This window comes from Crassostrea angulata, chromosome 2 (assembly GCF_025612915.1).
Source record: "Crassostrea angulata isolate pt1a10 chromosome 2, ASM2561291v2, whole genome shotgun sequence".
Taxonomy (NCBI): domain Eukaryota; kingdom Metazoa; phylum Mollusca; class Bivalvia; order Ostreida; family Ostreidae; genus Magallana; species Magallana angulata.
In genome coordinates this window covers 62,612,003-62,636,606 of record NC_069112.1, presented here as the reverse complement: position 1 = coordinate 62,636,606, position 24,604 = coordinate 62,612,003, and the positions used below count along the sequence as shown (strand labels likewise).

At 32.9% G+C, this 24,604-nt stretch overlaps 1 pseudogene; it reads left to right on the top strand.

The window, feature by feature from the left end:
* Positions 1–12,206: 12,206 nt before the first annotated feature.
* LOC128172712 (uncharacterized) lies at positions 12,207–23,371 on the top strand (annotated as a pseudogene).
* Positions 23,372–24,604: the final 1,233 nt, after the last annotated feature.

The window sequence follows — 24,604 nt, the reverse complement described above, 5'->3', positions numbered from 1 at the left end:
GTTTTCAGTAGGAGCGATGGTAAGTTTGTCACGGTTGACAAAGTATGATCGAATGCAGGGATCATTTGGAGATGATTCCCACTCTGCTTTGAGCATTCTTGTAATGACTTCTTGAATGACAGGGTCCTTGTTTGATGCATTTGTTATCTGTTTGATAGTAAGTGCTTTTGGCTTGGATGAGGAAACAATACAGTTCAAGTATTCTTCTGCAATCTTTGAGTGTCTGAGTGTCTGAATGTCTTCACCTCCTGTCCAGGGTGTCTTGAGAGATAGTCCGCCGGAATTTCCTTTGCACGGTCGATACTCCACTTTAAAATCATAGGGTTGTAGCCGTAAACGCCACCTCTCGATCCTCGCCGGAGGCTTACTGCGAGGGTTGTTGAACATTATTTCTAATGGTTTGTGGTCAGTGGTCAGTATGAACTCTGACCCAAATAGGTACAGATGAAAGTGTTCAATTCCCCATACTATGGCCAATGCTTAGTTTTCTGTCTGTGAATACCTCTTTTCCACATCTGATAGCCCCTTGCTTGCATATGATATGATTTTTCCTTCCTGAGTCAGAACGGCGCCTAGTCCCATCTGATGATGGCCAGAAATTTTTCTGCTGCACAACTGATTCCAAATATCAATTGCTTGTACCTCCTGAGTCCAACATGTGTAGTAAATGTTGTAAGGTTTCGTGATTCGGGTGCAAGTTCAACTTGGTGATATTTAGAGTTGAGGTCCAATTTCGAGAAGACACGTGAGCCGTTTCGGTCCAGTATTACATCGTCTATGGTGGGGGTGATGTGTCGTTCTCTCTTGATAGCTGTATTTACTTGTCTCATATCTACGCAGATCCTTATCTCTTCTGGCTTCTTTGGTTTAGGGGCGACTACTATGGGAGATACCCAGGGTGTGGGCCCATCAATTTTCTCTATGATATCAAGTTGTTCTAGTCTTTCCAATTCAGCCTCGACTTCTTTTCTCATATGAAACGGTATGCGTCGGTGTGACTGTGCAACAGGTGCTTTGCTTTCATCTGCATGAATATGTAGCTGGAGGTCTTTTATCTTCCCGATACCTTCAAATCGGTCTGAGTATTCGCCAAGAATATGGTCTGATGTAATCGACTTGATGACTGGAATGATATCTAGGTCCACCGCTGTTTGGTAACTGAGCAAGGATCCACAATTGCCTCTCACAATGTAAACTTCTGTCATCACGGACGTCCGTCTACTGAGTGATGAAATGTTTGTATAAATGCTGCCGACTAAGTTAACTGGTTTTTCTGCTCCGTATGCAAAGACCTTTGTAATAGTAGGGTTAACAGCTGGGCAATTTCTTAGTTTACTGTAGCTTGATTCATCAAGAATGTTTATGGTTGTACCTGTGTCTACCAGCATTTTGATTTCTGTGTCACATATTTTCACCTTTGTTTTCGGTTGTTTAATGTTGCTTACTTTGGGTCTCTTGATATGAGAGGTGTATTCGTCTTCTGAACTCGAGGATTCAATGTTAGCAGGCTCCCGCATCTGAATTTGTTTCACTGATTTTGATCTATACACGCGACTAAAATGATCATCCTTTCCACAGGAATTGCATCGCTTTCCTTTTGCTGGACACATTCCTTGATGAGGGTATGATCCTCCACAATTGCGACACTCTTCTTCTTTGTCTCTTCCCGAGTTTGCTCTTCCCGAGTTTGCTCTGTGTCCCCCTCTATGATAGTTGCCTCTGTATCCTCTTCTGTGATAATTGCCTCTTCCTCTGTTAGGTTGATGTGGTTTTTAGTTTCGTTTTCGTGCAGTAGTGTTTTTCATTGCGTTGACATGCGCAGCGTCGTTTTCGATACCAGTGGCCTGTTCATCACTTATTTCAAATGAACGTGCCAATAGAAGTAGCTGTTTCAAGTTAATTTCACTCTCACGAAGAGCTCTTCTCCGCAATCTTGTAGAGCTGCACGACTGAATAATTTGTGACTTAATTTCATTGTCTATGTTCTCAAACTCACATGTCTCAGCAAGTTGTGGAAAGTGTCTATAGTTTCTCCTGTCTCCTGTTTCGACTGCCTGAATTTGTAAATATCATACTCCTTATTCCGCTTGGGAACAAAGTATGCATCGAGAGCATCTAACGCTTGTTTGTAAGGGTCTTCATCATCTTGTGCTAGCGTTAACGTGGTAAATATGTCGTGTACTTCCTCACCTGCGTAGTGTAGAAGAATTGCCTTTCTGCGCTTTTTGTCGCTGATATTCACTGCGATCAACAGATTCTCGAGTCGATCCTTCCATTTCTTCCATCTTGTTGCAGTACTTCCTTCTGCATGTACTGCGAATTCAGGAAATTGAGGCAGATTCATTGCCATCGTCGTCGCCAGTGTAATATTGATGAATTGCTGGGAAAGAATAACACCATGTGGTCGTACACATTAATTACGGAACTGACGTCACAAACAAGACAATACACTAAACATGAAACCATTACAAAATGGACAATAAATTTCCGGATATTACATATGGTATGGTATCGGTATTGTCCAATCCTATACAAAGTACAGATTGGACGACATTAGACAGACCAAAGAGAAAATGAAGAAACATAAAAAAGCATCGTTCACCGAGTAAGTTATTTTTTGACAAATTGAAACAACTCACCTCTCTTCTCCCGCCCCTGCTCTGCGCCTAGTCATTGTAATATTCTTCCTGAAATAATAAAATAAATTTATAGTGTTCATTTGTTTTCTAAACATTTATGTAAACTGTATAGTGTAAAGCCTGATATACAAATGGGACAACCCTGCAGTACAGATTTAAAATAGCAATTTAAAAGTGTTTTGAATACACACCAACTGTCTGAATACAAAGGATAAAGCATTCGTAGAAATTGTTCTTTTATGCTTACGTTGAAATTCTTCCAAGGCTAAATGGGAATAAATTATTAATTAATCCTTCAAATGCTTGGTCAAGAATTTTTCCACTTGGATAGTGTAGCTACCTGAGTTGGATCACCAATCAATCAGTGTCACTTGACTTGAGTAACCACTCTTCAAGCCCCACTTAGAATGGGTTGAAGCTTTAAGTTATTTTGAAAAGGATTATCACACTTAGAGCGTGTAGCAATCTGAGTTGGATCATCAACTTTTAAGATATTTTTAACTCAAGATTTTTTAAATTCAAAACTTTTTTTGGTAAGTCAATTTGTAATTAATTTTAATTTAGTTACCGATATCTGATTAAAACTAATTATTTCATTTATTAGAAAGTAGTAGTAGTAAACTAATGTATTTGTCTTTATATTTGTTTTTAAAAGGTAGGTATTTCTAAATGAGTAGTCAATAACCAAATTGGAATGATTTCTGAAAAAAAAACCACTGCATTGTGGGGGGGGGGGGGGGTAAATCCTCATGAGTGTTTTTTCTGGGGGTTTTTAAAGATTGAGAGTCTAAAAACTGGTGGCATCAAACATCAACATTATTTTTTGGAGTACACTTTTGATAATCAAGGTAGTCTTGAGCTTTTTTAAAAAAACAGTATTGCATTTATTCACACTTTTAGTTTTTTTTTCTCTCGAAATAAATGCATATTAAAAGTAATTAGATTTCAAAATGTTTGTCAAATAATATATCTCTTTACTTTGATTGTTGTGCTTGGCGTAGAATGAAATTCTTTTTTTTTCCTTGTACGAGGCCATCTTCAGGATGTAGCCTCAATACTTGATCCAACTGCTGGGAAAAGGGATGACTTGGATCCCCATAGCTTTATAGGAACACCACCCCCTTGGTCGAGTCTAATTACTCTGTGCGTGGAGGTTTTCGATTTGAAGACATCAGAGACCTGAAACAAAATCATCACCAAAACCATAAAGTATGCTATACATATACATCAGTTATAAACAAGAAAAATGTTTATTTAGACAAGTTAAATGAATCAATGTGAGAGTTGATGTTATTTTGCGGTTAAGAATTTCAAGGTCAAAATCTGTTTTAGATGTGTTGTTAGGACGAATAAAACGTTTATGCAGCCCAAAATAAATTTGGTTATGCTTTCCAAATGTTCAATCAATTTTAAGAATTATTTCTTTACATCCTTATGTACATTTAATTAACATTTAAAAACTTACCAATTTTCTTGGACAAAGTAGTATATGGGGATGTCGTGTTTACTGTTAAATGGGCTCTGGTATCTCTAGTGTTAATCTGATGTCTCAGAGGAGGATTGGTAGCACTGGTGGTTTCTTTTGTTGTTTCCATGGTACTGTAAGTTACCTCTAAAAAATAAAACAATAATGATATATGAAGCTTTTTGAATTCCTAAAAGGTTTATAATTATTTTTTTTATTAATTTTTTTATGAATATTTAATGATAAAGATAGTGAATAAAATATACATTATATTCAAGAAAGAATTTACTTTTTTAAATTTCATATATACCCTTAGACTCGACAGTTTTGTCATTAATTAGATAACACTGCGGGGTTTTCCTTCAAAAAACCCAATATGTTTCTCGCAGCAGCTTGAGACTTTTATTCAACCATCTTTTATTATACAATGCCAGTAAGAGTTATAACTCCTACATGTAACTCTACTACACATTTCATAGTAGAAAAAAAAGTATAATTGACCCGATTGGCCAATCTTATGACGTTAAAAGTCACGTGACTTAATCTAATTCACATTTTCTCACGGTGAAATCAAATATATTGGAGCAAAAATCGCATATGTTCTGTTTGAATAATGCATAGGCGTAATCCATCTAATTCGGTGTATATGAATATCTTCCCTGTAGAAGTTAATAGTTACTTTATTTTTTCTAATTGGCCCTTTGATCACGCGGTTGATCTCCTTTCCGGAGATTTCCATTCGACATTATAGAGGGAAATATTTAAAATATATATAAATACACTTACTATGCAGTCTTTAATCTGGAGATTTATACCGCTAGTAACAACCCAAAGGCATCAAAGTAAAGGTGATTTCCTTTATTGGATTATGCCCAAATGGTAAGAAAACTGACAATAACAAAACACACTATTACAATTCAATCTCAAATAACAGTACCTAAAAAACAAACATGCAGAATTGTGACAGTTATTGGTGACCATGCTTTCTCTGTGTGTGTGTGTGTCTCTCTCTCTCTCTCTCTGTGTGTCTCTCTCTCTGTGTCTCTCTCTGAGGTCTCTTTTTATGTGACCTTTATTTATTTATTTATTCTGATTTTGGTTTCTTGATCAGTTGTCTGCAATAAAAAGAAAGAGTAATTAAACATTTTGTATAATGTCATTTATCAGAAACAAGGTGCATTAGTACAATTTATGTTTCAGCAGTGGGTGCAATATTATTTTTGTATATTTTTTAAAAGTTACTCACATTTCTGACACATTGTTTTGTTTTCTCTTCCCCTCTCTCTGTACCTTTTCAAAAGTATTGGTGGGGAATATTTGTTTAAGTTGCGATGATGACACATTTAGGATTGTGCCATTAACTTCGATGAGATTGCTAAAATAAGAATTTGAAATTACATGAAATGATTTCTGATATAAAATTGAAAAAAAGAAGAAATTCCTTTCAAAACTTGAATGCTATTTTGTTTTAGTGAATTATTTACAACTTAAATTTTATTTCATTTACTTTCTTATTAAGCAAATACATTACTGCGTTAGATTTTGATGCTTTATGATTATGGTGATATATAAATCTTAAATTATACGAAAACAATTTCAATAACCTTTCAATTGTATCTATAAATACCAGTTTTGGTAAACAAAAATGTAAACCTAACAACAATAAGAATGGGTATAAGTGGAAATAAATTTTAAATCATATATTAATATTAATTATGCATAACATATACCTTTCGAAAGAGACGGATTCCACACCTCCTCGAAATTCCTCCTCTTTTTCGGGGGCGTTTTCTATTTTCTACAATAGTACAAATTTAAATATATGAGTCAGGGGGTACTATATAACGATAAATTTAATTTTTTATATTTGATTGATAAGATTATAAAGAAAATCGAGATCGGCAATTAAGATAAAGATTATTTATCAACAAGATAAACATATTTTAAAATTTAAGGTACGAGTTAATTTACGAGTTAACCAAGAACTTAACACTACTTTCTTAACAAAAAACGCGGAATTAAAATTTCCGGAAAATCAATTTTTAAAGTCTAATATCGCTGTAGTGCATTGTCCGATTTAAAAACGGTTTTCAGTTTCGTAATCAGCATGAAAATTACCGTAAGATACGTTTGTTTAATTTTTAAAATTAAAAAACATGAAAATTTAAAAAAATGATTTTGCTTCCGGTTTCGACCGGAAGTGTCCGAATTTAGTTTCCAGTCTTATGTCATAAGTAAAATGATAGTTCTACCTTTTCTATTAATTTCATAGCTTTATCTCAAGTCAAAAATGAGAATAGCTCCGGACAAAATCACTTTTTAAAACGTGAAAAACGTCAATATCTGACGAATTTGATGATGGCATCAAATAATGTTTTCAATTCATAGAGATCTTTTAGATACACATAAAACCTGTAAATTTCAAAGCAATCGATGCAAGCGTATTTGAAATATTTGAGTTGGAAAAAAATAAAAAAAAGAATAATAAGAATATGAATAAAAAGAAACCGCAGAAAAGTACTTATGAAAATAATAATTATGATAATAGTAATTATAATAATAATAAAAAAATAAGAGCCTTCCGTTAAAAACGGAAGATTCTAAAAAAGATAAAGAAAAAGAAGCAATGCTACAACACTAAGGTTTTTTTTTTAATGAAATATCTTTACTATATTCTTTGACGTATTTTAGATTTATCAAAAGAAATATTAGTTATGACTACTTTTTAGTATTCAAAGCCTCCATAAAGTATTCATATATATATATATATATATATATATATATATATATATATATATATATATATATATATATACCTGACTTATGCATTTGGTAGACCGATTGTATTATTTTATCTTTATTAGGGAGACCAGTAGATTAGGGAGACATATTTTGGTCTCCGTATTATTTTGACCTTGTCTAAAATGTAATTGGCTTATCTTTAAATGAATGAACGGTGTGTCTTTGCCTAAAATGAATCAATGTGTCCATTATTTGACATCCAATAGTTGCCTTTTGTCTATATTTTTTCGTAAAAAGGAATTCAATCTGCCTCCATCGTATAATTAGCAATGACTATTTTTCTGCATTTAGGAGACCAACGAAAACTTGCAATATTGCAAAAAATCTAACATATATAATTTGTTTAGCCTTTAATTATTCTAAATGAACTTGTTTTCAAAATACTTTTTCACTTTTTATGTATAAAGCCTAACTAGAAAAAAAGGCGTTAATTTCTTGACCATGTTTGAACATTTGGCAAGTGCTCTCCGCCATTTGTTCCGAGTACTCTCGGAACGTCTCGGGTTAAAACAATGGACCTTTTAACGCTAGCGTGTTGCCTTTTAGGAATCAAAGCCATTTTATGGTAAGTACTTTTGATAATCCTACTACAATTGAACAATTAGTAATGTTTTTATGAAGTTTTTTTTTTAAATATTCAAATAAAATAGGGCGATAATGTGTTCAACTTGACTATTTTACACCAATTGTTGATTAATCTTCGAGGACATTCGAAACGAAGTTAACAATAAAAGCATGATATTCATTTCCACTGTACGTTTGATGTAATATGTAATTCAAGGATTTATCAGTACCTTCTCCGAAGCAAAACTCGTCCCCATTCCCAATTGGAAATAAGTTCACTTCAGCAGCTGTCCAAATTATGATCCCAATTAGTATAGCAGTATTTTTCCCCAACTGGTAAATAGTTCTTATGTGTATTTCTTATCAAACAATACTTCGTAAAATAACCAGAATGTCCATAATTGTTCAGTATTAACAAATGATTAAACCCATTTAGCAAAACTGCAGTCATAAACGTTTCAAAACACGCTATAAACATCGCCAACTTTTAATCCGATTTTCCTCTGTTTTTCTAAAACATCGTTATTTTGTGGTATACAGTACAGTACTGTAAATGGGACATGTTTTTTTTTACACACACAAGACTGATATAAAAGTAAAAGGTAAATGTTATGAAATATTTCAAACAGAAAAATACATTCTCAATTTAAAAGGGGATGTTGATAAATTCTTAATAATGTAATACTTTTATGACCAGTGTTGAAGGTGTTTATTTCAGGGAAAAAGACTTGTTCTAATAACTATAAATATAGGAATATTATACATATATCTATATTGTGAAGTTAATTAGATTCTATTCAATTAAAGTCTAGCTCTTTGATTTTCCATTATGATAATAAATTCAGAAATCATGATGTATGCAACATATGATTTCTCCCAACTGCATGAAATTGTCGATACAATTTTCCCAATTCCAAAAAAAATGGCATTTTCAAAATAAAAAAAGGCTGAAAAATCCCTGTAATTATATAGCTAGTTTATTGAAAATGGACAGAAAAGTTAACCGAAGAATGTCGCTTTATGTAAATAGATCGACATGAAGAATTTTCTATATTACAGTTATATGTACCAGTAATATTGTTTTAAATTAATTATGTACGTAATGTAGATATATGTACATGTACCCCTTGTTACCTAAATGAATTAAAAGCAAATTAAGATCAGTTGCTCTTTTTCACTTGTATAGTGGCAAGATAGCCGACTATTCTATGTACGAATTGACTTATTATAGGTAAGATAGGCGGCAGGGGACAGTTTTTTTGATACAATTCATTGTAGCCAAGGGATGCATGTCTTCGGAACTCTGTAACTAGAATTTCCTCAGTTCCCATTCAGCACAAATACCTTTAATTCACTCTTTATAAGGCCAATCACCAATTTTTGAAGAAAATTACTAGTCAAAACCTGTAAAATTCTCTACATACTGGTTTTGATGAGATTTTGACCCTTTCATATTTTGCTAATTTTTCATGATTTTTCAGCTTTTTAGACCTCCCCCAGCTAATTCCCTGCAGAGGGTTGACCTTCCGGCTCGCGTGCATGTTGCACTATCACATGTCAGAAACTTACCGCTGTATAGTTTACAATGTCCCATCCACCTACTTTTCGTGTTATTTTACCTCCCGTCTGTAACTTGCAATTTCACTGTGTAAAGTCAGCACAACAGTCATAGCCGCAGGTTTCGCATTTTACTTCTGATTCTCATGTACCTAACATAAGGGGCCTACATATTGCATATCAATTTCAACAAGAGACACCCCTCTAACTAATGATAATCATTAAAAATCATTTCATGAATTTTAGCAACACTCATAAGCCTTCAAGTACAGCAATTCTCATTTTTACAAAAATATTGACGGGTACTTTATTCGAAACTGTCCCTTGCTACCTTTAACATACACTAACATTCTCCGAAAAGTCATCTTGTCTTAAAATTAAAAAGCTTATGCTATTCTGAAAAAAAGTACACCACATTTTGCCAATTCCATTGAGGTTTAAGAAAAATATGGCCATTTAAGTGAACCCACCATTTCCACTTTCCTCTATTTAACACAGATTCACAGGGGTCTCCACAAATAAAGCATCTTTACCTAATCTTTTAGAGGTCAACTGTTGTTCAACCTCCTAAAATAAGAAACCTTATTCAATACTACATACATCTGCTTGATATTATCATGATAAAAGCATCACATCACTTAGAAATACCCTTACATGTATACCCTCCCCCTATCTTTTGATTTTCACAAGAAGTATTAGTTTGAACACTTTAACCTAATATTATGAAACTTGTGGCCGTTTCCTTGAGTCATTTCTTACACATATTTGAAAACAACCATCACTGATATTTAAAATTGATCTTTTTTTGGTAAATGGATGATTTGTAGCATTTTTATTCACAAAAAGTCACGTCGCCCTACATGTGATTTCTTGTTTTCATGAAAAACTAAGCCTATAATCATATTTAGTGGATATCTTATATATTCTGGTTTCTAGTCTCCTTTTAACTTTGCTAAATTATTAAGACCTATGAGTGTGATGTGTGCGTTTAATTAAAATGAAATCCAAACACACCCGAGTTCCTGGGGACGGATGAGAATTCCATGAAAAATGTTCAAATTTTTCATGTTTTTCTACATTTTTGATGCATTTATACAATAAAAGGGTAAAAATATGTTGTTTTTTGTTCATTTCAAGAGTAATTATCATAACAGATGTTATTTCAAGGTCAAATGTACATTTACACATCCTACATGTAATGGTAATGGAGTCCATTGGAAAGAGGGGGTGGCTTTTTCAATTCTGTAAATACATCTAAAATACCATTTTTTGATAGGAAGGAGCAAAAACTTGAGTTTTTTGACATATTGTATACTTTGATAACTGCATTTGTCTACATGTAAAGTTCATTTGAAATAAAAATATGCTGTTTTAAAAATATTGGGTGATATAAGTCAGGTGGCTTAATGTTATTTCATAAAATCAGACAGCAAAATGACTGCAAAATCATAAATTTAATGATTTAATTGATAAAAACTGTTTTAAAGTATTTATTCTTATCTCAGTAATTAACTTAAGCCTATTAATTGTCATCAGGATAGGAAATACCAACTCTCTTAGCCAATTTACTCTAGTGGTGGTCATTCTACACATTTAAGAGGGAGTTACTCCCCTTGAACATTTTAGCTAATAAATCATGTAATGACATCTATAGCAAAGAAAATCATCCATTTTCACAAAATGTATTATTTATGGTACAAAATCCACTCAAAATTTCACTTAAAGGAGAAATATGAAAATACCATGTAGTCTTGAAGGCGGCAGGGGACAGTTTTTTTGATACAATTCATTGTAGCCAAGGGATGCATGTCTTCGGAACTCTGTAACTAGAATTTCCTCAGTTCCCATTCAGCACAAATACCTTTAATTCACTCTTTATAAGGCCAATCACCAATTTTTGAAGAAAATTACTAGTCAAAACCTGTAAAATTCTCTACATACTGGTTTTGATGAGATTTTGACCCTTTCATATTTTGCTAATTTTTCATGATTTTTCAGCTTTTTAGACCTCCCCCAGCTAATTCCCTGCAGAGGGTTGACCTTCCGTACCGCGTGCATGTTGCACTATCACATGTCAGAAACTTACCGCTGTATAGTTTACAATGTCCCATCCACCTACTTTTCGTGTTATTTTACCTCCCGTCTGTAACTTGCAATTTCACTGTGTAAAGTCAGCACAACAGTCATAGCCGCAGGTTTCGCATTTTACTTCTGATTCTCATGTACCTAACATAAGGGGCCTACATATTGCATATCAATTTCAACAAGAGACACCCCTCTAACTAATGATAATCATTAAAAATCATTTCATGAATTTTAGCAACACTCATAAGCCTTCAAGTACAGCAATTCTCATTTTTACAAAAATATTGACGGGTACTTTATTCGAAACTGTCCCTTGCTACCATAGTCAGGCCTCCATGTTTACAACCGGGATGCTCACCCCACATTTACAATTGTGACCCACATTTACAAATGTGACATATCATAGTATCACTCCCGTTTGGCTTTTCGGATATTATCAGGTTTGTAAAATTTTTGGCTTTTGATGATTAATAATAATGTAAACAATGTGTCTGCAGATTCCCGTTGGGCTGAGTGTGATCTGTTGACCAGGCAAAACATGTATGTCTTGATTACACAGCGTTGTGCACAGCACAATGTGCTCTCAAGAACATTCAATCCAGAAGCATGACCAATGTAGCAACACTTTTAAAACTACTTTTTGATACTTGTATTAATTGTAATGTTTATGCGCACCCGGGGCGCCCTTCCCCCTGTAATTGTTGATTTATTAGAATAACATGACATGTTTCATACATGATAGCATTAGAAATGGTCGATGGTTGTAAATATTTTGTTGTTTACCAATTTAATGTATGTTCTCACTAGAACATGCACATATGATATATGGTAGACTATTATCACATTCAACTCTCTCTCTCTCTCTCTCTCTCTCTCTCTCTCTCTCTCTCTACAGCAGCGATTCATATGTTCGTACTATATATTGTTCGTGCATTGCACCTCGATGATTTGGATCGCATTCAGTCGCGTCTGAATAGTGTGCATGTCCACTATTTTTAAGGAGACTTGATGCAAGCACTAAAACGCATGCAACAAATGCGAGACCTCATGCAATATATGAGAGAGCTCGTGCGAATCTTAAAAAATTCCGATCGCAAAGAGTTGTAAAGTGCTCGTACGCCAATTGTGAATGGGGCTTAACGTAGATGTTTATGAATCCAAAAGTTTTCTTTGCATATAAACAATGCTTTCACACAGGTGCTTGTGGTTTTAATGTAGGTTTTGGAGTTATTAGCACAACCAAACATGTCAGTGGAGATTTTCTCCTGCAGGAGAAACATTAAAAGGACAGGATGGGGAGGAGAGATTGAAGACAAGCACAGAAAACAAAATATTTATCTATAAATATAATGGAAAAGAACTTTGGTAATACGATTTATACATATTTACATGAAGCTGGAGGTATGTAGCTCCTGATGTGAAAAAAAAAATTGAAGCAACGTTTATCCAAATTTTTTTTTCAGACCAGGAGATACAGACCTGCAGCTAAATGTAATATTTTAACATTTATGTATGGCAGTAATGTTTCTAGAAATAACTATAAACAATTCTAATTAAGTCAAGCAAAAATACCAGTAATTATATGCTTCTTATTTAAGGTTTGATTTCTTTTTATGTACACTGTAGTATTGATGCTGTCAGGAGTGAACAACCATACATGTATCTGCCAGTTTGTAAATGATGGCAAGGACGATGCAAACTCCACCATAAACTCAGAGTGTTTAATGGAAGGGAATACCTATGACTGTTTGCTAAGAGAGACATTGTGGTTGGGGAAGAGATACTTCATGTATATGACTATGGTTGTGATGGGAAAAGCTTGCGGTGGCGCAGCAAGGTAGGAAAATGATTGGATTAATTATACACAAAAAATAATTATTAAGAGAGTTTAGTGATTTACAATCAGGCTTTGGATATCTTGTTATCTGGCTTTGGTTTTGTTTTTGCATTTTTTCGTACATTGATTTGTTTTAAACTAATCTAAAAAATAGGTTTTTCTCAAGAATTTAAAAAGTATCAGAATAGATAATTTATATGTTTTTATTGTAAAACAAGCCTAAAACTTCTGTTAGTGTTGTTAAATAGGTTAACAATCGTGATCAATTAATCAGCAGAATTGGTTGTCTCTTGCCAACTGATGATCGGTCGATCAATAATCGAATCGGTAACAAATTATATTAAATTCAATAATATGGGGCACTAAATGTTATGCTATGTATAATCTAAAATATATAAGTGCTATTTTCACTTCCTTTTAAAAGCTTATAAGACTTTTGCTGTATTTTTATTAAGTAGAATGTTACACATCTTTTGAGATTGAATAAAACCCCCAGCTCACAACAGTTTTCATTTCATTCAATACAGATTAAAAAACAAAATGATAGGTATAATATTGATGTAATAAACCCAGACTGAGTATATTTGATTATAAAATCTAAAATCGATTATGATAAATCACCAACCTTTTCAACTGATCATTGATTGAAATTCAATCATCGTGACAAACACTAGCCCCTGTTCATGTACATGTTTTTACCGGTACTAGTTTTGATTGATTTCAGAAAAGGCTGTGATCCTTTTGATTTTGGTAATGGTTTTGTTAGGTTTTATTTCACTTTATTTTGTTTATAGTTGTTTGATTTTCTTTCAATTTTAACATTATATACGGTTCTTGTGCTGATCGACCTGAATAGATTTATTTAGTTTTCATTATCAAGCACTATTAAATTAAAAGCTTGAAAGAGGTGTCCAGTTGTGCAGTGGACAATGCACCTGCTTATCACCACTGCGACCCAAGTTTAATCCCCATGATCGACAGTTGTTGTATATGATAGGGTACATTGGTCGCCTGCTTGGACACGTGGGTTTTCTCCAGTCACCCCAACTTCTTCCCACATCATGACCCACTCGCGCTAACACCCATGCCAACAAAAAGCTATTAATATAAGTTAGTGTGCATTGTGAATCTGTCACTAATGTGGAGAGTCTCCTTTGCAGAACAAAATTGTTTTTTGTTAGATAAATTACAAAATCTGTTTCTGTAGTAAATATGTATATTTTGCAAATTATTTACAGAATGTACTTCTTGAAAAATATACATTTACATAGAATTATCAGATTTGGTAGGTTAGTTAATTTAAGCATCAATCTGAATTGGAATTCATTTTTCACTGAATATTGGTACAGTCTTGTTTTTGTACCATGGCTGAAAATTTTGATTTAGTCTGGTCTGTTGTCAGATTTACAAAAAAGAAACAACAATTACCAAATGTGGTAAACTAATAATTGATGAATGTTTATGAAAGAAAATTTTCTATATTGTTTTAATTTCTTTCAGTTCCCTTTGATGTGGATTCTGACCCATTTAGTGTATCAAACTACTCGCCAAGTTCTGATTCTGAATCAGATGAAAATAAGAAGGTTTTGGGTATAATCTTATTATTTAAAGAATAATTTTGCATCTGCAGTCCATTTTCACTTTGCAAAAAATACCTGAAAGAACAAGAGGCTAAGAGCCCAGTCATTTAAATTCAGACTGAAGTAATTCCATTTATATTAACTAGATATACTTTGAAATGTAGTTGTGTATAACAATCTACATGTTGATCTGGTCTCCCTAATGCTGTGATAATGCATTAGATTTACATGATATTACTGGAATGTAATGGATGTAATAATTATTTGTAACAGTTATATTTATTTTGTTTAATCATTAGGAATAAAATTTGCAATGATTTAAAAAAGTAAACGTAGAAGCTTGTATTTACAATACAATATATTGGTATTTTTACAGAGTCCACCCCAAATTCATTGAGAGCTAGCAGCAACACAATGGAAAAACAGGGCATCTTGACCCTCAGAGAAAACAGTGAGCATTTTGAAGCAGGTAAATGAATTTAATTCAATGTTGCAATGTTATTATGTTTTTAAGCAAGAAACATTAATACAGTCAGTGGTGTAGCTAGACCTGAAACGAAGTGCATGCTTAAAATGGCAGGGGGTGTGGGGGCCACCATGAGGCCCCCAGTGGGTCCAGGACAAAGCCCAGGGGGCGAAAGCCCCCGGAAGCTCATGGATTCTGACGATTTTTAACACCAAAAATTAAAGCAGAAATCGAAAGGAATGCTTACTATTTAAGCCTATTTTTAGGCAGTTAAAATTGTTTTGGTTATAGTTTAGGCATAAAATAAAATCACAAAACTTATTAAAAGTTAAAAGAAGAATTTTTTTTGGACATTTGCCTTTGACCCACTCAAAGCTTTTATTCTTAAGTTCATTTTCACATAGTTTATGGTAATAAATATATCAATAAAGCTGTGATATTCTATCGGGGAAATTTAAAATGTGTAAAACTATTAAAGTTCAATTGCAAAATAAATATTTGCCTTTTTAGGTACATGCATTGTGTACTGTTTCTTTAATATGGTACTTTAAGACCATATTGCGTGGCTATATTTGGTGCTTAATACGTCTTTGTTTAGCATTGATTTCGGATAAAGTAGGACCGACTGACGGAAACGGGCTGATGGAATAACTAAGTATGGACCTTAATACTTGAATTCTTTTTTTATATTTTTTTTTCTTTATTTATTTTTTTACTGATTTTTCCCCCAAATGATGTGCATGCTCAGGCATATAAGCATACATGGTAGCTACGCCACTGACAGTGTACAGTTTACTACTCAATTCTAAGATTGCTCGTGATCTTGGGGCTTGGTCTCCCTAATGCTGTGATAATGCATTTGATTTCCATGATATGAGTGGAATGTAATGGATGTAATATATTTGTTATACTTATTAGTACATGTATAAGTCATTAGGAATAAGTTTTGCAAAGAGATAAAGAAGTAAACTTAGAGGCATGTATTTATGATACAATATATTGGTACTTTTTTACAGAGCCCACCCCAGTTTCATTGAGATCTAGCTGCAACACAATGGAAAAACAGGACAGCTTGACCCTAAGGTAAAGCAGTGAGCGGAGGTTGACAATGGTTTTCGAGGGGTGTCAATTTCAATAGATACCCTCCCAAACAGGCACTATTCATTTTATTTTACTGAATGTCTTATTTCTAAAGAAAATTTAACTGCTTTTATTTAGAAATGAAGTAAATTCTACGACAAACCGTACGCTCATAATTTAAGCGCATGTAACAGTTCGTTGTGTTACCAATTGCCAAGTGTGTTGCTAACGCTGAGGGTAATAGAACGGATTACCAACTGCGTCTAAACCAATCAGATTTCAGTATTTAACATTTAACATGAAAGTATAATAAAATTGTTTGTCTGGTCTCCCTAATGCTGTGATAATGCATTAGATTTCCATGATATTAGTGGAATGTAATGGATGTAATATATTTGTTATATTTATTTTTATTAATCATTAGGAATAAACTTAGCAATGATATAAAGAAGTAAACTTAGAGACTTGAAATTGCAAAACAATATATTGGTACTTTTTACAGAGTCCACCCCAAATTCATTGAGATCTAGCCGCAACACAATGGGAAAACGGGACATCTTGACCCACAGAGAAAACACAGAGTATTTTGAACAAGGTAAATGAATTAAACTAAATGTTGCAATGTTATTATGTGATCCTGGGGCTTGGTCTCCTTAATGCTGGGATAATGTATTTGATTTCCATGATATGAGTGGAATGTAATGGATGTACCGGTAATATATTTGTAATATTTATTTTAATTAGTCATAAGGAATAAAATTTGCAATGATTTAAAAAGTAAATGTTGAAGTTTGTATTTACAATACAATATATTAGTACTTTTATACAGAGTCCACCACAGATTTATTGAGAGCTAGCCGCAACGCAATGGAAAAACAGGACATCTTGAACCTCAGAGAAAACAGTGAGCATTTTGAATAAAGTAAATGAATTAGAATCAAAGTTGCAACGTTATTATGTATAACAATTAACATGTTTGTCTGGTCTCCCTAATGCTGTGATAATGCATTTGATTTCCATGATATGAGTGGAATGTAATGGATGTAATAAATTCTCCTATATGTAATAATATTCCTAAATATAAATACACTGTGTTAGAGTAAAATCCCAAGAGATCCGAATATCAACATGGTGTGTAACTTTGAAGCGAGCAAAAAAGTGTTGAATCCTTTAATAATATGAATTAGATATTTAGATGAAAAGTATTTACAGCCTCAGAATGGTTTGTTATGAATAACTTGACTGTTATTTTCAATACAACTTCATTATTTTTCTCAAAAATCGATTCGGAGCGATTCTGCAATTTTCTGCTACATTACGGGTATATGGGAGGCATTCCTGTCAGATTATTATAACTAAGCAGACTGTAGTGAAATTAATAGCATTATTGTAGGCTTAAGGATGACGTTTACTCAGAATGAAAAAAAAATCCACTGATGATAATGAAAAACCATCTATTGTGTGTTATAGACCTTTGCTTGTATTGTTATTTTTCACTTTCAGAAAAGTAGGTCAATGACCTACTTTTTGAGTTAATGGCCATTGAATATTTATTGAAAAATCAAGAAAAATCCCAAAAGATTTTACTCTACGATTGAGATTTTCTTAAGTATAAAAATAATACAAATAATTAAACATTTTAAAAATAAGATACAGTTTATGAATGGTAGTGGCACTAAATAAGTACACAGCATTAAGATTTCAGCAACAATTTTAAGAAATAATCCAGTCCGAATTTCCTCTATCAGTTGTCAAATCCCTTTCCATTTTTGATCCAATTTTACAAAAAATTGAATGATGATAATACAAAAACATTTATGGTATTAAACTACTTATATTGACCTTATTCTGTTGTCATAAAATTTATATGAGGTCAATGATCAACATTTTGAGATATGGTGTCTTTTATCGGTTTTAAGCATTTTTCAATATTTTTATAATTCGTGCCATAAGATTATTTTAATGAATAAGTGAGGTAAATCCAACGGAAAATATGCAAAATTACATAGACTTAAATATAAAATCCTTACTTTTAATAATAGACTATTGCCAATAAACTTTTAGCAGAAAACAAAATCTGCAAAATTTAGTCCGAATTTCCTCTGTTTGGCTAAAAGTCAATTTTTGTTTGAGCCTAATTCCATAATAAAGTAAAAATATTGAATGTTTTGTCAATAATAATTCATTTCATAAATACTTTTTGTGTTTAGAACAAATTTTACTCATTACATTGAACTTTATAACAATTGGAATTTGAGAACTCAAACCCTGAGTAAACAACACCCTTAAAGCTTGGTTATGTAATTGTAAACAATACGGTGCGTCGATGTAGTAAATGTCAGATATCATATGCAATGTCAACCCGTGCACGCACGGGTCAAAGTCTAGTAAGAATAATTAATTTTGACTTGTGAAAGAAAGTAATCATTTTTAAGATTGATAAATCCACTAAAGGGGCAACTTTTTCTTTAAAAGATTTCTTGTTTTAAACTTTATTTATGCAATAACGATTCTTTGATCTTTTGCAGTTCCATACCATTGTTTTCCCTCTCTCAGTTCCTGTGATGAAAGAAGTCAACTTGATAGGTTTGTTTCAATCTATTTTGTGAATGTTTTTCTTGTTTGATAATAGGTTAGTCATACATATGTAGCTGCAACAATGTAGCCCTCTCCGATTTTTTATAACTGATGTTTACTCCCCCCCTCCCCCCCAAAAAAAACAAAAAAAAAAAAACAGGAGAGGGCGACATTATTGCAGCTAGGTGTTAAGGCTTCAGTCTTTTGAATGACAATGTATAGATGGAGTTATTTCCTTGTGACTTGTGACAGAGGCTGTAGTGCACAATTCCATTTGACTTTCAAGAAATGTTCAGATAGTAATGAAAATGTAAAGTGTTTAATTACATTTGCTGAGTACCACTTTCAATACTGTAAAAGGGATTATTTACATGTAAGGGAAAATTTACAATTAAGCTTAAAACTGGGTAAAATACCCCCACATTTGCATATGGGCAGTGCTTTAGTGTGGTAAATCACTGTGTATGTATTTCTTTCTTTTTTTTTCTTCATTAAATAATTTTTGTATTTGTATACATTTTTGAAATTTTATCTAAAAGGGTCAGTGTCGGAAATACATGTGCACAATCCTAAAGGTCCAAGTACAGCACCTGAATCACATTAGACTGAAGAAGATTTGATGTCCAAACCCTGCGAGAGTGGAAATGCAAATGCATCGGATGTTACACCACAAGGTGATCAGTCTTTTTTTTTATTTGTGTGAATCTGTGTGTGGTAGTGGTGGGGGGGGGGGGGGGGTAATAGAAGTCATATTATTGAAATGATAAAAACTTTTCTCAATAATTTTCTTTCTTTATTTAAGATGACAATGGTACATTGATTTGCATCGTTTAATAATTAAAACCCATCCATAATGTTTTCTCTTTTCATTACGTTTTATGCATGCCTGTCCTTAGTATTTGCAAAGTAAGATATTCATGATATTGTTATTACAGAGTGCTCCTTTGAGATCTAAGATGATAATGGAACTAAAGTTCTTGCAAGCCCAGTTGCAGCCAAGAAGACTAAAAGCAGCTCAGGTGATATATCTTTGTTGCTTGGTCTATCTATCCACAATTTGATGAATTAGCAATTTTTAGATCACCTGAGTTTATTGCTATCGGTTTTCGTCCGTTATCGTGCATCGTGCCTTAACAATTTTACATTTTTAACTTCTTCTTAAAAACTACATGGCTGATTATTACCATTTTTGATGTGAGGCATCTCTATGGTGAGAGGAATCTAAATTGTAAAATTCATGGCTCTACTACCCCCGGGGCGCCACATGTGGGGCCAAATTTGCAAAAAAAGAGCCAAATTTTAAAAAATATTCTTCTCTACTCCCACACATGTTAGGAAAAAACTGGTTGCATAGTTATAATGTCCATGAAGCCCTCTACATAAATTGTGAAATTCATGGCCCCTGGGCCAGGGGTTCAGGCTCTAGAATGGGGCCAGTATGGCCATATAGTATATATGTATTTAATCTTAGGAAATCTTCTTCTCTACCCCATATATATTTGTTAAAACTAAATGCATGATTATGATGTCCATATTGTGAAATTCATGACTTCTGGGTCAGGGGTTCAGGCTCTAGGGTGGGGCCAATATGGCCATATAGTAAAAATGTATTAAATCTTAGAAAATCTTCTTTTCTACTCACATATAAATATATATATATATATATATATCTGGTTATAAAGTCCATGAAGCCCTCTACCAAAATTGTGAAGTTTATGACCCCTGGGTCAGGGGTTCAGGCTCTAGGGTGGGGCCAATATGGCCATATAGTAAAATGTTTTAAATCTTAAAAAATCTTTTTCTCTACTCCCACACATGTGGGCAAAAAACTGAATACATGGTTACGATGTCCGCTAACTCCTCTACCTAAATTGTAAAATTCATGGCCCCTGGGTCAGGGGTTCAGGACATGAGGGGGGGGGGGGGAGGCAATATAGTGTTAATGCATATAATGTTATAACATTTTCTTCTCTATTCTCACACATCTGTATAAAAAACTGACCTATAATTATGTTTACCAGGAAGTCCTCTGCTGAAATTTTAATTTTCATGTCCCCTGGAGTATGGGTTTTAACTCTAGGGCAGGGCCAAAATGAATGTATAGGTGTTATTGCATATAATGTTAAAAAATTATCCTTTTTACTCCCACACACCTGAAAGGAAACTGGATTTCATGATTTTGTAGACCCGATCTTTTAAGTTTTTTGCCAAAATTGTAGGTTTCACAGTTCTTTTTGAAAGATTTCAGGCAGGGAGGTGGCCGTCATTACTGATTTATAATTTTTCTACTCCAGAATAAAACCTAATTAATTAAATGCATATATGAGACTCCTCGACAAGTTTGTGTATGGGTTCTATGCTACTCAGGTGACCGTTACAGGAATGGAAACAAATTTCTCATGGAGATTTATAATGTGAAATGTTTACATCTTTTCACCATTCGGAACCCACTTAAAAAACCTCATACAATTTTTCAATTATGTCATCCAGGCTATTTCATGGCCGATGCAATGCAAAATCCCTATAGGCTTTCTATTTTGGGTTGTGTATTGAAGCCTAAAGCGGTAGAGGGGGCATTTCAAAACAGATAATCTTGACATATAAGTGGATGAATGTAGTTCGAGCATGAATGTATTTATGAAAATCAAAATATTCAGCAAGAAGTAGTGGAAGCAAAAACCATACAGAGTATGGTATGCCTTGAATCTATACATAGGTATTATCCTTTTTACATGAATATGTAACAATATAATAATTCTGATTGTTCATATTATTTTTAAAATCTTTTCAAGGTAAAAGAGAAATCTAGGAGTTTTTGGAAAAACATGAAATGTATTCATTGGAACGGCTTGATGAGAGGACCAAATTTTTGAAGATTAGATCTAAAATCTTCAACGAGAGAAAAACAACAAGACTTAGGACATTTAAAAAATGAAATGAAATCAATGAAAAAGCAAACATGAATCTCATCATTTTACATGTAATGTAACTGTAATGTAACAACAAGACGTAGGGCATGTATGATAATTTATTTTTAGCTCACCGAGACGAAGTTCGGGGGAACTTATGCTATACTGCTGGCGTCGGCGTCAGGACCTGGTAAAAGTTTTTGTCGCAGGTCCTGTATCTTAGTTATTTCTTGTCCTATCTTCACCAAACTTGCATGGATGATGCATCTGGACCTTTTTATGAACTTGAAAAACTTGGATGCTGAATCTGGGCAATGAATTTTAGATGCTGGAGGTTAAGGTTTTTGGAACAGGTTAAAGTTTGTGGCCTTTGATAGCAATTTCTAAATTACTACTGATCCAAACTTGCATGGATGATGCATCTTAAGATACTGATGCACCTGAAAGGCTTGTATGCTGAATATTAGCCATAGGTTTCGGATGCTGGATGAGGTTATGTTTTTTGGAACAGGTCATATATTAAATTTATTTAGTACTATTTCAAACTTGCATAGTTGATTTAACTATAATATAAATGAATTGCAAAGGTAGCTTCAGATGCAGAGCCTGATCTTCATAATCAAGGATGCTAAAAAATATATTTTAGTAATTACTTGTCCTAACTTAACCAAACTTGAATTGATGATGCGTCTTATGATACTGATGCATCTGGCAGGCTTGAATGCCGAATCTGAGTCATAGGTTTTGGATGCTGGATGAGGTTTAGTTATTTTGGAACAGGTCACATTATTTATAGACAATAGCTTGCATAGTTAATTTAACTATAATATAAATGAATCATAGAGGTAGCTTCAGTTTCAGATCCTGATCTCTATTATCAAGGATGTTTAAAAAGAATATCCTACCTCACTCTAACCTGATTGATAGATGTGTTTGTTGTTAAATGATATAACATGATTCATATGATATAGTATTGTCAGATTTGATACACTATTGTTTTATATGATACAATGTTATATCATATATTATATTATAAAAAGTTAGTAGGATATTGTATCAATATTGTTGTGCATTATGATATGATATTGTATCATTATATTGTAATGTAAAGTATTTTTTATTATGATGCAATGTTGTATAATATGATAATGTATTATATACTATTTTATCACATGCTATTGTTTCATATTATATCATTATTGCCATATTTAATATGGTATATTGTTATATTCAGTAGTATATTCTCACTATATAACTCTATATAGACGAATAGTCAATAGTTGTAATATTAGCTCGTCCGAAAAATATTGACCGGTCAATATTTTTTTTATATTGACTGGCTAGGAATAATATCTAGAGAACATTCCCTCTTTTTCAAATAATCGCCTCTGATTAGTTGATTCGTAAACGATGACGTAAATAACTCTTCGCGACTCCAAAACAAGGTGACGTCATAATAGACAGTCAGTCAAGGCAAGTAAACAACGGACGCGCAATGCGACGGTTTGCTATCATAACGGATATGAAGATTTGCGAATTACTGTGAAGTAAAATCAGGTAGAACATCTGTATATTAATTCTTTCGGTCGGCGGAATATCAGCGGTTTGGTGCTGAGGATATTTTGGAAATGAACTTTGCACAGAATTGAATTCGTGAATTCTTTGTTGAGCCGAGAAAATTACGGCGATCTGTTTTCAATTACTTTCTTAATTTTGGTTTGTTTCTTCATATAACAAAACAAATGTTGACTGTGTTTTCGGGCAACATTGATTATATTAGCCCCCTTGGGACGAAAAAATTGCCCTCCGCTTCGCGTCGGGCAATATTTCGTCCCTCGGGGGCTAATATAATCAATGTTGCCCTCAACCCCAGTCAAATTTGTATAATATGATACAATATTGTATTGTAATATATAATATCTTATCACATGATATGATATTGTATAAAATGATATTGGTTTATATAAAATATTATTTTATCACATGAAATAGTATTATTTGATATTGGAATATATAATATTGTAACATATGATACGATATTGTATAAAGTGATATTGTATTATATAATATATTACTGTATCACATGATATTGTATCATATGATTTGATACAATGTTGAATCAAGTTATATTGTATCTTATGATACAATATCATATTATGTATCAAATATGATATAATATCATACTTAAGTATACAATATAATATAATGTGTTACAAAATTGTGATGTATTATGTGATATGACATTGTATCATATATTATGATATTGTATTATGTGATCAAATGCAATAATGTATTTAACATGACACTATGTCATATCATATGTTACAATATCATATTGCATCATTATTTATTACAGTATTTTATTTTTATTATTATATGTGTGTATCTTATATTAATATATGAAATGAACATATGATTATTATCCAATTTTTTAACATATGATATAGTAATATGATATTGTTTCGAAACAGTATCCATAGATATCCACGATCATTAACTATGATTTTCAGGTAATATGATAAAGGTGGTCTCATAAAGGTGATGCTTTATAAAGGTGATGCCTCGTCTCGGTACTTTGTAATCTGTGATTACCTTTGTTTCTTATAAGGCAAGAAAGTGGCCCCTAAACGTGATATGTATTGCAGACGACATCCTAATGTCTTTATGTTTGAACATTTTGAAATTTTTTTAGCTGCATAATCCTGTTCGTCCTTTAATATTTTTTATGCCATGCATTTGATCAGTCATTTTTGCTCCCAGAGTAACTTTTAAACTTTGTCAATTTCTTACATGTGTACTTATTATCAATGTTATTCATTAACATTTATGAATGAATGGTTCATTCAATACGTGATCTTTGATCACCTTTTTTTATTGTTATATATGAACTATGAAGAATATTAAGTAAATCAATTTTAAAAACTTTATTTTCTTGAAATGTATGAAATTTGAAATATGAAGGTTGAAAATAGATTATGAATATTTTGATTTCATAAATTTACAGATCCTTACATACATGATTTTGTTGCACAGAAAAAAATGA